Here is an 18,102-nt window from a genome sequence, read left to right as displayed (position 1 = left end):
TTAGTTTTTAAAGGAACCTCCAAACTGTTCTCCATGGTGGCCGTACCAATTTACATTCCCACCAACAGTGTAGGAAGGTCCCCCTTTCTCCACACCCTCCCGAGAATTTGTTAATTGTAGGCTTTTTAATGAAGGCCATTCTGACTGGTGTGAAGTGGAGCATGCCAATCTCTTGATCAACTGAGATGGTGTAGAAAAGAAATAACCTTCTACTCCAGGAGCTTGTAATTTAACAAGTGTGTCAATACTCATATGTGTGAAATAATTAAGTGATTAAACTCATGGTGATAAATGATTTTGTGTTAAAAAGAATCATTCAGGAGGAATTTCAGGAAACATGGAAGCAGTGGCAATAGTTGGAGTCTGAGCACTCACAGGTGCCCTGTGAGAGGAAAGGGGAGGATGCCACTGGAATCATCTTCCTCTTGGTTGTCACTATCCTTCCCTTCTCCCTTACCCTTTGTACCAAACAATATTTCTAACTCTTCCTCTCCACCAGTGTCTTACATCACTTTTCAGGAGATGGAAACTACTAGCTTCACTGGTTTGCCAGCTGGTCAGGTCCTCAGAGTGAACATTTCCTACAGGACCTGGTAGCTAAGGCAGTACCAGGAAAATTACAGCCGCTGCTGGAAAGTCCAGAGCAGCTTAGTATATCTGGAGCAAACCGATCACCTTGTATCTGAGTGCCAGCTATGTCTGTGGGATCAGTGGTTTTGAGGCAGGGCTGAGCAGGAGCACAGTGAATTTGTCAGTCAGCTGGAGGTCAGTGAGCCAGACTTCGTGGCAAAGTTTTACCAAGCAGTGGCTGCTACAGCTGATAAAGACTGATAGGCGTTAAAATTAAGATAACCAGAGCTAATGGAGCTGAGGCCACAACTTTACCGTGAGAACTTCAAATGTATCTCTTAAAGGTCTGGGGATGGTATCCCGATCAGCTGACTGAACTCGCTGACCGGTACAAGCCTGGTGATTTCAGCAGCCTATCAACTGAACTCCTAGTATAAGTGTTTTCCATCTAAGCAAATCCAGATCAGCAGTCTGCCTCCTAGCTTACTTCTTTCTAAGAGATGTCAAACCACTGTTACCAAATTCTGGCATCATTATGTGACATCCCAACTACTAGCTTTCCTGGTGATGATTTAGTACAATTATGGAAAAATCAGAGGACAGAGATAATTAGTTACTCCTTCCTCCACACTGATGTTTGTTTGAATCCAAGTAGCAATAACTTTTTTCTAAAGTATATGTGACCTCCTTGGAGCTGGTAGCAGATGTTTCTATTCTATAGACATTCTTTACAGGTTGAATGGTTTATTTTTTTGTATAAAAATAAAGAATGAATTTTCTGAACAACAACAACAACAAAAGAAGAATGGTTCAGGAAATAAATTATTTGGACCCTTAGCTTGGGATAAATGAAAGAAGGGCTAGGGCAATTTCATAGAGAAGTGAAAATTACAGATCAAAGAAGAGTTTGATCTTACAGTTGGGTGAGATTTGTTTAGGTGATTTCTAAGAGCAAGAATAAAGACAAACATAAGAACAGTAAAGAGAGTACAGTAGTATCTTAAGGAGACTAAATAACTGAGAGGCTTAGTGCTCAAGGAAATATGTTATGTGCCATATTTATTCTTGAAAACCTCTACTTGCTTCACAGACAGCAGTGATGCAAATGGAGACTATGGCTAGCACAAGTCAGATGAGGGTGATCATGCCTGTCCAGATCCCAGGGCCTCTAACTTCTTTGGCATCTTTTGCCAGCTCAGTGGGTATCACAGTTAGCTAAGAGAGAAGCACTGCTAGAACGTAGGACTTTTCCTGACTTGGAGAGTTAAATTTAGTTCTAATTGAGAAGTACCAGTGTGAGATCTTCACTGTATTAATGACAATAACAAAACAACACTCATGAGTATACATTGTCCATGTTTTCACTGAGCTGTTGCTGCATGGAATGGGAGAAACTATTTATTGTACGTTAATGGGTAATAAGTGCATAGGTACTAGAATTATTTGGTTCTGTAGAGAACGCAGTTAAGAGATTCCTTATGCCAAGTGATTTAAAGTTGACTGTGGTCCACAGCAAGAAATACATTTTAAATCACAATCCAATACACACATTCATAATTATTTCTGTACTGATAAAGTTAAACATACAAATTGTTATAAGACAATATATACTTTATGTTCATCTGGATAAGAGTAGACTGTGTTTACTGTTTACTGTAGCTGTGGTGTCAGAGGCTATAAATTTCCTTTAGTGTCATTGCTTTTGTCTCCCCTATAGTCTTTGGGTTTTCACAGAGACTGCTTAAATAGGATCTGAGGCTTGTAGTTCTTTTAGCTGTAATCTCCTGATATTATACAGGAACCCTATGGATGTTGTGATAAGATGTAGAGGGAGGGAAAACATTCTATAGTCCTATGATTAAGTCTCAGTCTTTCAGTGAGCCTAGATGATTGGGTATTTCCCTTCCTCCAGATCAGTTAAGCTTTTGTAAAACCCCAGTTAGTCTCTAGTAAAATAGTTTCCCTTGAGGGTAGACCTTGTTAAGAAGAACAGAAAACTCTGGGTATATTTCAAAATGGTTATTTTCCCCCTTTTCCTGCTGGAAGCACTAGGGGATTTATCTCTCATCTACATAGTGAGAACATTATAAAATTCCTAGAGGTAAAGCTAAGAAAAGCCTGAGAGTCCCCTTAAAATTGGGCCCCATGGAGTTTTTAACTCTCAAGTTTGGGGGGGGGGTTAATTTTCAAACATTAAGCCACTTAGCAATTCATCAGTTACAGTTTAAATTATTCCTACCAATACTGGGTCCTGCTGCTGGCTTCTTCTCCTGGGCTTCTGCTCCTGGTAAACTGTGGTTATCTGTATCTTCCTGTCTGTTGCTCAAGTTTGGGGAGTAACAATTTATCCTTTGGCCTCAGTTCTCTGATATATCTAAGAATTGATGACTTTCAATTTGTTCAGCTTTTTTCTTGTTGTGAGGAGGGGAGTGGCAACTTCCAAGCTTTTTCAATATTTTACTACATGCAATGAATACCATTTTTTCTATTCTATTTAATTCTGTCTCATTTTAAAAATTGTTAGTTACAAACCACTAAACTGGGTAATTTTTATGGTTATACAAGTATTAAAGAAAACACAATTGAGTTCTTCTATAACCTAAAAGTGGGAAAACTATGACTCCAGAAGCAATAAAAGTGATGAATTTGATCAGGTTAAAATTTAAAACATGATAATAAAAACAGCCAGATTAAAAAAAAATGATTAACTGGGGAAAAGTATATGTTACAGACAAAGGGTTAATATCTCTGAGATATATATATGTATTTCTAAAACTAAAGGAAAAAGACAATCCTATAGTAAAATGGGCTAGAAATATGAGCTCTTAGGAAAAAGAAATGCTCATGGATCTTAAACATAAAAAAAAAAAAGATGTCAACCATGTTCTTAACAATAAAAGTGTAATTTAGAACTTCACTGAGTTGTTATTTCTTTCCTATCAAACTGGGAAAAATCCAAAAGTTTGACAGCATACTCTGTTGATGCGGCTGTGAAGATATAGGCACCTTAATACACTGTTAGGGAAATATAAGATGTTGTAACTCCTATAGAGAGAAGAATTTGTCAATATATATCAAAGTTATACAATTACTTACCCTTTGACCTAGCAATGCATTTCTAGGAATCGACCACAAAGATACATTGGGAAAAGTACAAAAAGATAGGTTTACAAGGAATTTATTGAAGTACTATTTGTAATAACAAAAACTGGAAACAATTCAAATGTCCATTAATAGGGGATGGGTTAAATAAAACCATGCTGTATCAATACAATGGCATACGTTGCAGCTGTAAGAAGGAATGAGTAATATCTATAACTATAACTATACATGATCTCTATGATATACTCTGTGATATGAAGTTTAAAATTTAAAAAGGTGTGTTTGTAGTATGCTGTCACTTATCTATAAAAAATGGAAATAATATTTCTGTATATTAAAAATAAAGGAAACAACAAATGCTGGAAAGGATACAAAGCAACAGGGACTCATTCATTGCTGTTGGGAATGTAAAATGGTACAGCCACGTTGGAAGATAGTTTGATAGTTTCTTAGAAAACTAATCATACTCTTACCATATGATTCAGAAATCACATTCCTTGGTATTCACTTGAATAAGTTGAAAACTTATGTCCACACAAAAACCTGCACACAAATGCTTATAGCAGCTTGAGTCACGATTGCCAACACTTAGAAGCAACCATGATGTCTTTCAGCAGGTGTAATGATTTGAATGTGTCTTCCCTCAATTGATATGTTGAAACTTAACCACAAAAGTGACGGTATTCGGAGGTAGAGCCTTTGGGGAGTGATTAGGTCATGAGGGCAGAGCATCATGAATAGGATCAGTGCCCTGACAAAAGAGGCCCGAGAAAGCTCCCTTGCCTCCTGCACCGTGTGAGGTTACATTGAGAAGTCAGCAGTCTGCAACAGAGAAGAGGGTCTTCACCAGAACCCAACCATTCTGGCATCCAGTCTTGGACTTCCAGCCTCCAGAACTATGAGAAATAAATTTCTCTTGTTTATAAGCCACCCAGACTGTGGTATTTTGTTATAGCAGCTGTAATGGATTATGACAGTAGGTAGATGGATAAATTAGCTGTAGTGCATTCGGACAATGGAATTTTATTCAATACTAGAAAGAAATGATCTATCAAGCCATGAAAAGACATGGAAGAAACTTAAATGCATATTACTAAGTCAAAAAAGCTAATCTGTAAAGACTACACACTGTATGATTCCAACTATATGACAACCTGGAAAAAGAAAAACTACGGAGATAGTAAAAGGGTCAGATTTTGTCAGCCATTAGAAAGGAGGGAAGGATGAATAGGTGGAGCACACAGGGTTTTAGGGCAGTGAAACCCTCTGAATAATACTACAATGGGGGGTTATGTCATTATACATTTTTCAAAATCCATAGGATATACCAATAGTGAACCCTAATGTAAACTACGAACTTTGAGTGACAATCATATGCCCATATATGTTCATTGATTGTAATAAATGTACCCTCTGGAGCAGGATTTTGATAGTGGGGGAGGCTGTGAGTATGTGGTGGTAGGGGTATACAGGGAATCTCTGTACCTTCTGCTCAATTTTACTGTGAACCTAAAACATCTCTGGGGTTTTTTGTTGTTGTTTTGGCCATGCCATGCTGGCTTGTGGGACCTTAGTTCCCTGACCAGGGATTAAACCCAGACTCTTGCAGTGAAAGCGTAGAGTCCTAACCACTGGACTGCCAGGGAATTCCCTAAAAAGTCTCTAAAAAATAAAGTCTATTCAATTTTTTTTTATAAAGGAAACAAACCACACAAATGTTTCCAATAAGAGATAAAAGAGAATAGGATAAGGGAGACAGAAAAGGAAATTGAATTTTAAAAAATATGTCTTGTTACATAGAGTTGACTTTGGAACTATGCAAATATTTTACATAATTATAAGGCAAAAAATAAAGCTGGAGTGGGAATCAATTTCTAAAAGTAAAAAGTGAAGTGAAAGAAACAAGTGAACCTAACTTATATCCACTTTAAGGTTATAAACATAGAGAGAGGAACAATTCTAACCAATTTAAAACACAGTAATTTGAAGTGAGAGAGCAGCATAGACATATATACACTATCAACTGTAAAATAGATAGCTAGTGGGAAGTTGCTGTATAACAAAGGGAGATCAAATTGATGATGGGTGATGCCTTAGAGGGCCAGGACAGAGAGGGTGGGAGGGAGGGGATATGGGGATATATGTATAAATACAACTGATTCACTTTGGTGTACCTCAAAAGCTGGTACAAGAGTGTAAAGCAATTATATTCTAATAAAAACCTTAAAAAAATAAAATAAAATAAAAATAAAACACAGTAATTTGACTATATCCCTAGTGTAGTATAACTTAAGGATAAAGAAATTGCAAATTAAAAAGTCTCACACTGTTTTTAGTAATCATTATACTTGTGGTAGTGTTTATATAATTATTCTGAGGTTATATGTAGTATGGAAAAGCAAATGAGTAAGTTGAATTCACTGAGAACTGAGATTTTTTGGCATAGGAGAAGGCACAAGTATAAACTACATGAGTTTAAGGAAAATCTCTCTAGTCTAGTACTTAAGTTGGAAGTATAAATATAAACTCAACTTACCTTTCTAAAAATGCATACTTTTTAAAAAATTATTTATTTATTTATTTATTTATTTATTTATTTATTTATTTATTTATTCTGGGTCTTAATTGTGTCAAGTGGGCTCCTCAGTTGTAGCATGTGAACTCCCAGTCACAGCATGCATTTGGGATCCAGTTCCCTGACCAAGGATTGAAGCCAGGCCCCCTGCATTGGGAGCTCAGAGTCTTAACCAGTGCACCACCAGGGAAGTCCCAAAATGCATACTTTCTAATTGTGTCTACTACAGAATTCTAGAAATAATGAACCTAGTATCAATGAGCACTCTTAAAACACAGGTTGTATTTTCTAAATACTATTTCCCGGGCTTCCCTAGTGGCCCAGTGGTTAAGAATCTGCCTGCCAATGCAGGGAACACAGGTTTGAGCCCTGGTCCGGGAAGATCCCACATGCCATGGAGCAACTAAGCCCATGCCACACTACTGAGCCTGAGCTCTAGAGCCCGCAAGCCACAACTATTGAGCCCATGTGCCACAACTACTGATGCCTGTGCACCTACAGCCCATGGTCCGCAACAAGAGAAGCCACTGCAATGAGAAGGCTGTGCACCACAATGAAGAGTAGTCCCAACTCTCTGCAACTAGAGGAAGCCCATGCAGAGCAACAAACACCCAATGCAGCCAATAAATAAGTGAATAAATTTATAAGTACCATTTCCCACTAAAAATAACTTATGCTTCTTAGATGGTTGTTTCCAGTTCTGAAACAGGAAATGTACTGGGGAACCTTGAACATTTTGTCCACCAGAAAGCAAGAAAATTATCAAAAACTAATGGGGTCTTGTCAAAAAGACTCAGGTTTCAGCTTGGCCTTTGAACACCAGTTAAGGATATTGACTGCAATGGATTGATACAAATCCAAAATATTTAAATTTATAAGTTCAAAATGATATTTTAAAAATAAACGTTATTGATTGTCAGTATCTTTTAATGGACTATACATCAGGGAAAGCAAATAACTGATGTCACAAAATTTTACTTTATGGAAGTATACCAGCTAACAAACAATAAAGAAATGATGGAATTATGATATCACTATTTATAATTCCTAACAAGTTAATATATCTAGGCAATAATCTCAGTGGCTGCTAACATCACTGCAAGTGAGACAAACAGACATTATATACTTCCTGGGAGAAGTACAAAACATCACCCAAGAATTCTTGCTAAAAAATCAAGCCCAGAGTTTACGGGGCTCCAGCTCACAGTGTCCCGCGCAGCCTGCCAGTGCGGGGCGCCGCCGCCATCTTGAATTGCCGTGGTTTGGGTGGTGCGTCCGCACACGCTTCTGCACACGCCCCAGAGCTGAGGTGCTGGCGCAGCTGTTTCACACCAGGAACTCGGGTGTGAAGGGCCAGGTGCGAGGCCTCTGTATGTGGCCCCCTCTGAGCCAGTGAAACCAGACTAGGCAGCGAGGAAAAGAGAAAAGGGTCCTTCATTAGGAGGGAAGAGTCATCCTGGAGGATAGGAGTCCTTGAATCTGCCATCAGAGTCATTCTGGAGAACTGGTTAAAAACACTGTCCCATCTCCTCTGGACTCAGACTGAATATTCGTCTAATCCAATACTTGGACATTAGTCTGAGGCTTGGACAGTCTTCTATAAACACCTCTATCACCAGGACAAGCAACCCCAAAAGCTTGGACAACCATGAGGAAACAAAGAAACACCATGCAGGCAAAGGAGCAGGAAAAAAACCCACAAGACCAAATAAATGAGGAGGAAATAGGAAAAATGCCTGAAAAAGAATTTAGAGTAATGATAGTAAAAATGATACAAAATCTCGATAACAAATTAGAGAAAGTACAAGAAACAGTTCATAAGAACTCAGAAAAACAAACAGCAATGGATAACAAAATAACTGAAATTAAAAATACTCTAGATGCTCTAACCAGCAGAATGACTGAGGCAGAAGAACGAATAAGTGAGTTGGAAGATAGAATGGAAGAAATAAACGCCACAGAGCAGGAAAAAGATAAAAAAATAAAAAGACTAGAAGACAGCCTCAGAGACCTCAGTGATAACCTTAAACGTACCAACATTCGAATTATAGGCATCCCAGAAGAAGAAGAAAACAAGAAAGGGTCTGTGAAAATATTTGAAGAGGTTCTAGTGGAAAACTTCCCCAACATGGGAAAGGAAATAATGAACCAAGTCCAAGAAGCACAGAGAGTCCCATATAGAATAAACCCAAGGAGAAATACACCAAGACACATATTAATCAAACTAACGACAATTCAACACAAAGAAAAAATATTAAAAGCAGCAAGAGAAAAGCAACAAACAACATATAAGGGAAAACCCATCAGGATAACAGCTGACCTTTCTACAGAAACTCTGCAGGCCAGAAGGGAATGGCAGGATATACTGAAAGTCCTGAAAGAGAGAAACCTACAGCCAAGAATACTTTACCCAGCAAGAATCTCATTCAGATTTGAGGGAGAAATCAAAAGCTTTCCAGACAAGCAAAAGTTAAGAGAATTCAGCACCACCAAACCAGCCTTACAACAAGTGCTAAAGGAACTTCTCTAAGTAGGAAACACAAGAAAAGGAAAACACCTACAAATACAAACCCAAAACAATTAAGAAAATGGTAATTGGAACACACATGTCAATAATCACTTTAAATGTAAATGGATTAAATGCTCCAACCAAAAGACACAGACTGGCTGAATGGATACAAAAACAAGACCCTTCTATATGCTGCCTACAAGAAACCCACTTCAGACCAAGGGATACATATAGACTGAAAGTGAAGGGATGGAAAAAGATATTCCATGCAAATGGAAGTCAAAAGAAAGCTGGAGTAGCAATACTCATATCAGACAAATTAGACTTGAAAGTAAAGACGATTAAAAGAGACAAGGAAGGGCACTACATAATGATCAAGGGATCCATCCAAGAAGAACATATCACAATGGTAAATATCTATGCCCGCAATATAGGAGCACCTCAATACATAAGGCAAATGCTAACAGCTATAAAAGGGGACATCGACAGTAACACAATTATAGTGGGAGACTTGAACACCCCACTTACATCAATGGACAGATCATCCAAACAGAAAATAAATAAAGACACACAAGCTTTAAATGACACATTAGACCATCTCGACTTCATTGATATTTATAGGACATTCCATCCAAAAACGACAGACTACACTTTCTTCTCAAGTGCACACGGAACATTTTCCAGGATAGATCACATCTTGGGTCACAAATCAAACCTCAGCAAATTCAAGAAAATTGAAATCATATCAAGCATCTTCTCAGACCACAACGCCATGAGACTAGATATCAATTACAGGAAAAAAACTGCAAAAAATACAAACACATGGAGGCTAAACAATTCACTATTAAACAACCAAGGAATCACTACAGAAATCAAAGAGGAAATCAAAAAGTATCTAGAAACAAATGACAACAAAAACACAACAACCCAAAACCTATGGGACGCAGCAAAAGCAGTTCTAAGAGGGAAGTTTATAGCAATACAGTCCTACCTTAAGAAACAAGAAAATGATCGAATAAACAACCTAACCTTACACCTCAAACAACTAGAGAAAGAAGAACAAAGAAACCCCAAAGTGAGCAGAAGGAAAGAAATCGTAAAGATCAGAGCAGAAATAAATGAAAAAGAAAGGAAAGAAACCATAAGAAAAATAAATAAAACTAAAAGCTGGTTCTTTGAGAAGATTAACAAGATTGATAAACCATTAGCGAGACTCATCAAGAAAAAAAGGGAGAAGATGCAAATCAACAGAATTAGAAATGAAAAAGGAGAAGTCACAACGGACACCTCAGAAATACAAAACATCATGAGAGACTACTACAAGCAACTCTATGCCAATCAATTGGATAACCTGGAAGAAATGGATACATTCTTAGAAAAATACAATCTTCCAAGACTGAACCAGGAAGAAATAGAAACCATGAACAGACCAATCACAAGTACAGAAATTGAGGCAGTGATTAAAAATCTCCCAACACACAAAAGCCCAGGACCAGATGGATTCACAGGCGAATTCTATCAAACATTTCGAGAAGAGTTAACACCTATCCTTCTCAAACTCTTCCAAAATATTGCAGAAGGCGGAGCACTCCCAAACTCATTCTATGAGGCTACCATCACCCTGATACCAAAACCAGGCAAAGATGTCACAAAAAAAGAAAACTACAGACCAATATCACTGATGAATATAGATGCAAAAATCCTCAACAAAATACTAGCTAACAGACTGCAACAGCACATTAAAAAAATCATACACCTCGATCAAGTGGGGTTTATCCCTGGGATGCAAGGATTCTTCAATATACGCAAATCAATCAATGTGATACATCATATCAACAAATTGAAGGATAAAAACCATATGATCATTTCAATAGATGCAGAAAAAGCTTTTGACAAAGTTCAACATCCATTTATGATAAAAGCTCTCCAGAAAATGGGCATAGAAGGAAATTACCTCAACATCATAAAAGCCATATATGACAAACCAATAGCCAACATTGTTCTCAATGGAGAAAAACTGGAAGAATTCCCTCTAAGAACAGGAACAAGACAAGGGTGTCCACTCTCACCACTGTTATTCAACATAGTTTTGGAAGTGTTAGCCACAGCAATCAGAGAAGAAAAAGAAATTAAAGGAATCCAAATTGGAAAAGAAGAAGTAAAATTATCACTCTTTGCAGATGACATGATACTATATATAGAAAACCCTAAAGACTCTACCAGAAAACTGCTAGCACTCATTGATGAGTTTAGTAAAGTAGCAGGATACAAAATTAACGCACAGAAATCTCTTGCATTCCTATACACGAACAACGGAAGAGCAGAAAGAGAAATTAAGGAAACTCTCCCATTCACCATTGCAACCAAAAGAATAAAATACCTAGGAATAAACCTGCCTAAGGAGGCAAAAGATCTGTATGCAGAAAACTTTAAGACATTGATGAAAGAAATCAAAGATGACATAAACAGATGGAGGGATATACCATGTTCCTGGATTGGAAGAATCAACATCGTGAAAATGACTGTACTACCCAAAGCAATTTACAGATTTAATGCAATCCCGATCAGATTACCAATGGCATTTTTCACAGAACTAGAGCAAGAAATCTTACGATTTGTATGGAAACGCAAAAGACCCCGAATAGCCAAAGCAATCTTGAGAAGGAAAAATGGAGTTGGTGGAATCAGGCTTCCTGACTTCAAACTATACTACAAGGCCATAGTGATCAAGACAGTATGGTACTGGCACAAAAATAGAAAGGAAGATCAATGGAACAGAATAGAGAACTCAGAAGTAAGCCCAAACACATATGGGCACCTTATCTTTGACAAAGGAGGCACGAGTATACAGTGGAAAAAAGACAGCCTCTTCAATAAGTGGTGCTGGGAAAATTGGACAGCAACATGTAAAAGAATGAAATTAGACCACTTCCTAACACCATACACAAAAATAAACTCCAAATGGATTAAAGACCTACATATAAGGCCAGACACTATCAAACTCCTAGAGGAAAACATAGGCAGAACACTCTTTGACATACATCAAAGCAACATCCTTTTTGACCCACCTCCTAGAATCATGGAAATAAAATCAAGAATAAACGAATGGGACCTCATGAAACTTAAAAGCTTTTGCACAGCAAAAGAAACCATAAACAAGACTAAAAGGCAACCCTCAGAATGGGAAAAAATAATTGCCTATGAAACAACGGACAAAGGATTAACCTCCAAAATATACAAGCAGCTCATGAAGCTTCATACCAAAAAAGCAAATAACCCAATCCACAAATGGGCAGAAGACCTAAATAGACATTTCTCCAAAGAAGACATACAGATGGCCAACAAACACATGAAAAGATGCTCAACATCACTAATCATCAGAGAAATGCAAGTCAAAGCCACAATGAGGTATCACCTCACACCAATCAGAATGGCCATCATCACAAAGTCTGGAAACAACAAATGTTGGAGAGGGTGTGGAGAAAAGGGAACTCTCCTGCACTGTTGGTGGGACTGTAAGTTGGTACAGCCACTATGGAAAACAATTTGGAGGTTCCTTAAAAAACTACAAATAGAACTACCATATGATCCAGTAATCCCACTCCTGGGCATATACCCAAAGAAAACCATAATCCCAAAAGAAACTTGTACCATAATGTTTATTGCAGCACTCTTTACAATAGCCAGGACATGGAAGCAACCGAAATGCCCATCAACAAATGAATGGATACAGAAGATGTGGCATATATATACAATGGAATATTACTCAGCTATAAAAAGGGATGAGATGGAGCTATATGTAATGAGGTGGATAGAACTACAATCTGTCATACAGAGTGAAGTAAGTCAGAAAGAGAAAGACAAATATTGTATGCTAACTCACATATACGGAATCTAAAAATGGTACTGATGAACTCAGTGACAAGAACAGGGAAGCAGATACAGGGAATGGACTGGAGAACTCGAGGTATGGGAGGGGGCGGGGGGTGAAGGGGAAACTGAGAAGAAGCGGGAGAGTAGTACAGACATATATATACTACCAACTGTAAAATAGTCAGTGGGAAGTTGTTGTATAACAAAGGGAGTCCAACTCGAGGATGGAAGATGCCTTAGAGGACTGGGGCAGGGAGGGTGGGGGGGAATCGAGGGGGGGGCGTCAAGGAAGGGAGGGAATATGGGGATATGTGTATAAAAACAGTTGATTGAACCTGGTGTACCCCCCAAAAAAAAAAAATAAAATAAAATAATAATAATAAAAAAATCAAGCCCAAATCTGTTTACACCTCTAGATCTAACTAGCAATTGATAAGAAAAAAAGGGGATGGATGAGCACGTTAAATGACACCATGAGAATTCAAGCAGGATTGGGAGGGTGGGGAACTACCAATAACCATACTAAAGAGAAAGAGAGAAGGAGAGAGAGAAAGAGAGAGGGAAAGGAAGAGGGAAGGAGAGAGGCAGGGAAGAGGAAAAATTGCAAGTAATAAAAGATGAAAATAAAACCTATATACAAAAAGAAAATTGAAAGATATAACTAGTTACAATTATAGACATCACCTGGATCCTAATACAAATAATAAACTGTTAAACAATACATTCCAAGAGATAACTGGAAATATTTCAACATTGTCTGGATATTTACAATATTAAAAAAAGTATTTGCTGTGGTAATGATGTGATTATAGTCAAGGAAAAATATGTATACACACAAACACAAATATACACAGACAAAAATATTCACAGATTAAATTATATGGTATCCAGAATTTGCCTAAATATTTCAGAGGTGGTGTGGTAAAGAGTATGGATATAGAGAAGAAACAGTATTGGCTGTGAGTTGATAACTGCTGAATGTTGAACTGGGTGATGCATGCTGTTTCATTTATACTCACAGGACTTTAATTTATGAAGATGACTTAGTGCTAACACAGAGCTGATGCCATTGAAAAAAGATCTTTATTACTTACGTTTTCCAAGAGGAGGGGGCACACCATGCTACACAGGAGAAGCATCAAGGGGGTCGGGGGCAGAAGACAGGAACAAGGGGAAGAGCATGTAATGGTGTTACCATGAGAAAGGCAAGGCAGGGTAGGGTAAATAGTTTGGGATTGGTCAGTTTGAATAATTCTGGCAGGCTTTGGACTGTAGGGATGGTCTCTAGTTACTTGATACCTGGCCCTGAGATGATTTAGGGCAGGGGAAATACTGGCGTGTGTGAGAGTTAGATGAGGAGGTGGTTGGCTTGTGTATGAGAAGCAGCTCCCAAGTGAATTATTGACTATCTTTAGGAATTAGCTGGCTCTGGAAGGGGCAGTCTCTCCCCAGGTCTGTAAGGCCCCCAAATGCCAGCCTATCGATACAGAAAAGAAAATGCAATTAAAGTAATTGGCCTCATGATGAACAGAAGCCAATAGACAAATACATATGTAAGAAAATACATTCATGGGGTACATTACACTGTTCTCTATATAATTATATACATTTAAAATTTTTCTTAAAAAATTTGAATTTTTTTTTTTTTTTTTTTTTGGTAAAGCTAGAAAGGAGACTTCCCTGGCGGTCCAGTGGTTAAGACTTTGAGCTTCCTCAGCAGGGGGCATGGGTTTGATCCCTGGTCTGGAAACTAAGATCCCACATGCTGTGTGGTGCAGCCAAAAAAAAACTAACTTAAAAAAACAAAACACCTAGAAACAACATTAGACAGTGTAAACAGATTGTTTTCCCAAAGAGAGCTACAAAAATGTTACCCACTTCACATGTTCTTTAGCAATGTGGCCTTGCTACTCTCCTATTGGGAGGTGGAGTCTACTTCCTCTACCATTGAATTTGGACTAGCTTTGGTACCTATTATGACCAATGGGAGATGTAACGCTTTGACTTCTGAGCCTGGGCCTTAAAAGTTACACATCTTCTATCTTTGCTTCTTATAATGCACCTTCTGGGAATTAAGCCATTATGCTATGAGGAAGCCCAAGCGGCCACATGGAGAAACCTATCTGGAGAAAAACCAAGGCCCCTGACAGCAACTTCAGCCGAGTCCCCAATCAGGAGCCAGAAATAACTTGCTAGACATGTGAGTGAGACCATTTTAGACCTCTAGCCATTTCAGCATCCCCACTGACACCATGACCCCTGACAAAGAAGAAAAACTATTTAGACTGTCACTACTCAAATTCCTGACCCATAGAATCATAAATAAATAAACCATTTTTGTTCTAAGCAATTAAGTTTGAGGTACTGTGTTACATAGCAATGAATAACTGAATTTAAAAATATAAGAACATCTTGCAGAGATCATTACTTCCTTATGAGAAGAAAATAAAGAGCTATAATATGGATGTGATATTTAAGCAAACAAATAAAAATAAAGATGAATTTAATTTAAACACCAAAAAAAATTGATTTCATGATCCATGAAATTAAAAAAAAATACTGCCTGAAGTAATGCAAGGCAGATGGTCAATAAGTGGTTCAGAGCTGGAAATATCTTTACATTTTTAGAACAGTAAGTTCTGCTTAGCTGAAATATATAACAAAATTAGAAAAGTAGCAAGGAACTAGATGGGGGAAGGTTAATAGAGGCATTAACCTTAAATGTCTCAGTTAATAGTACAGACTTTATTCAAGAGGCAACAGGAAGTTGACTGAAGATTCTGAGCAGGACAGTGACATGATTTAATCAGTGTTTTAACAAAAGTAGTTGTCTTAGGATGAATTGGTTTAAGAAAAAACTTGACACAGCAGGGCCAGTTAGGATAATTTCCAGATATGAGGTTATGAGAATTTAGACTAGGGAGATAACAAGTACATACAAAGTCAAAAGACAATCTAAGAAATAATTAAGAGATGACTGAACAGGTAAAGGAAATGAAGAAGCAAAATCCAAAGATGATATTGAGATTTTGAGTTGGGATGAATGAGAAAATTGTGATGACACTGATAGAAAGAAATTGAGAAGTGATATTGGGTTGAAGGATGATGAAGATGTGGTTCTAGACCTATCGAGTTAGTAGAATATCCAAGTAGAAATATTCCATGCCCAGCTTCTGGCACAAAATTGAATTAAGGTGAGACATTATCAATCACAATATTAATCAGTATTTCCCAAAATGTGTTTCTCAAATACTACTGACATGAGATGCCCCATTCAAAGAGTTTGAGACCAAATAAATTTGGAAAATGTTTGCTCCTTCTTGGATATCAATGATGTACATTAGAATAATGAACACTGAAAATGATCCTTCTGTATGGAAGCATATATAATTTTGCTAAAGCAAAATATTCCAAACTATGGTCAACCTTTGACAAACTTTATATCATGATACACTTGGAAAATGCAAAATGAGACTCATCACAATAACCTTATTAGCTAAAGTCAGAACACACAGTCAATCAAAAATGGAAAGGAAAATTGAGAGTGAAGGTCAAGGGGTTAAGAACTGAACTATGACAGTGGAGATTCTGGAGAAGGGACTGTCTGACAAATGGAAGATGATTGTGGAAGTTCAGTGCCAGAGAAGACCACAGAAGCCAACCTTTAAGTGGATTTCAGAAGGACAAGATGGTCATGCTGCAGAAATGTTAAGAAGGCCAAGGCCAAAAAAAAAGAGGACTGGAAAAGGTAATTGGATTTAGTAAGAGGTCAGTTGTCACCCTGAAAGAGTTTTGATGAAATGGTTTGAAGGAAAATGTATAACAGAGGACAAAGAAGAAATATGTTGTAAGGGTAATGAATATGAATAATAAGTAATGATTGAAAGGAGAAGAGTAGCTCCATGTGTTGTCTTTGTCAATTGAAAAATTACCAATAGTGGAAGACATCTGTGCCCATGCAAAGACTGATGAAAATATACCAATGGAAGCAGTCCAGGAATGATGCTGGAGGGTGGGAACAATTTATCTGAGGAGTAAGGAACATTTTTAAGGTAAAGGTAGCAGCATAAATCTGGAAAAAGAGGAATAGCTCTCTAAGATGAGTAAAAAGGCAAGTGATGCCAAAAGAGGGCTAAATAGATGAAACAGAAGAGAAGAACTACTGAGGGTCAGGAGTGTTGGATAAAGGAGGCAGATAACAAGGGAGAAGACTGTCTTCAGAGAGAAAGAGAAAACTAAAAGCTTGCCCCTTTGGAAAAGGAGCAATGCCAGTCTATGTTAAGGACAAAAAATCTGGGAGACTGAGAAGGTCATCTAGGTGAATGTTGAATATAAAATGGAAAGGAAATAAATATATATTCTTCAGTAAAACATATTCTTTAATACATATAATATGAAAAGGTTTGGAAAGGATGGTATGATCTGCCCCCCCCCATTATTTACTTATTAGTTGATTTCAGTTGCTTATTAAAGATAAGTCTCTCCCATTAAACTCTAAGTTCTGTAGGACAGACCTCGGTCTGTCTTATTCATATTTGTGCCACTTATGTCTAACAGTGCCTGGCACATAATAGGTGATTGGTAAATATTGGTTCAGAATTTATAAGGTGTGCCTTGGTGCAGGAGACAGAGTGGCAGTGTAGGATAAAAATGATAGCATTAAATATTTGATTATAGTAGAAGAGAAGTGTAGGTCTGTGAGTGGGGAAACTTGCCTACTTAATAAACATTTTTTGAGTTGTGAAGCTGGGCGTTACCTCTCAGATCATCTAATCTTGATTCCTGTTTCTAAGGAAGGCTTATTTAATTGCCTAGCCTTAAGAAACAAACTCAACCAAGAAAGATTCATAATACCAAAAAAAAAAGCCCTATATTTTATTTCATCATTTGGGTTTTTAACCATTACCCAAACATAGAAAATGTAAGTATAATTGCAAACTTTCCCCCTTCACAAGTCATTTCCGATTCCTACTAGTTGCTGCATTATCAGTCTTTTCAAGTTATCATTCCAATAGTGCTTGGTCTCTCACCCTCCACTCCCAAAGCCAGCTCCAGATGACACCCAAAACACAAGGCCACTGTGAGAATAAGATTTTTTTTTTTGAGAATTTTAAGTTTTAAAACACCTGATGAACATGAAATGCGGCAGAAAGCAGAGGCATTTATGTAACATATTTCAGTTGTGCCGATAGGTCTTACTGTTTCTGAGTTAAGAGGTTGACTCGTCTTCTAAGACCAACAAAGCATGTAGGAAAATGCATCAACTTTGGGCCAATGGTCCAGACTTAGTTTTGAATCCCCAAACCACTGACTTGCTTACTAGGGACTCTAGATAAATTATTTGACTATGTGCAGTGGGGATGATGATAACTTATAGTTTGGGGTGGTTTTGAAAATTATAGACAACATCTATAATGGACCCAGTACAAAGCAGACACTCAGTAAAGAGAAGCTACAAATGTTTTTATCCAAA

General features: G+C 37.6%; 1 pseudogene; it reads left to right on the top strand.

The window, feature by feature from the left end:
* Nucleotides 1–402: 402 nt before the first annotated feature.
* On the top strand, nucleotides 403–831 carry LOC130854040 (uncharacterized protein C14orf119 homolog; annotated as a pseudogene).
* The last annotated feature ends 17,271 nt before the right edge of the window (nucleotides 832–18,102 follow it).

The sequence above is a fragment of the Hippopotamus amphibius genome, chromosome 5 (assembly GCF_030028045.1).
Source record: "Hippopotamus amphibius kiboko isolate mHipAmp2 chromosome 5, mHipAmp2.hap2, whole genome shotgun sequence".
Taxonomy (NCBI): domain Eukaryota; kingdom Metazoa; phylum Chordata; class Mammalia; order Artiodactyla; family Hippopotamidae; genus Hippopotamus; species Hippopotamus amphibius.
Note: the sequence above shows the minus strand (reverse complement) of the source record. Positions and strands in the feature narration are given on the sequence as shown.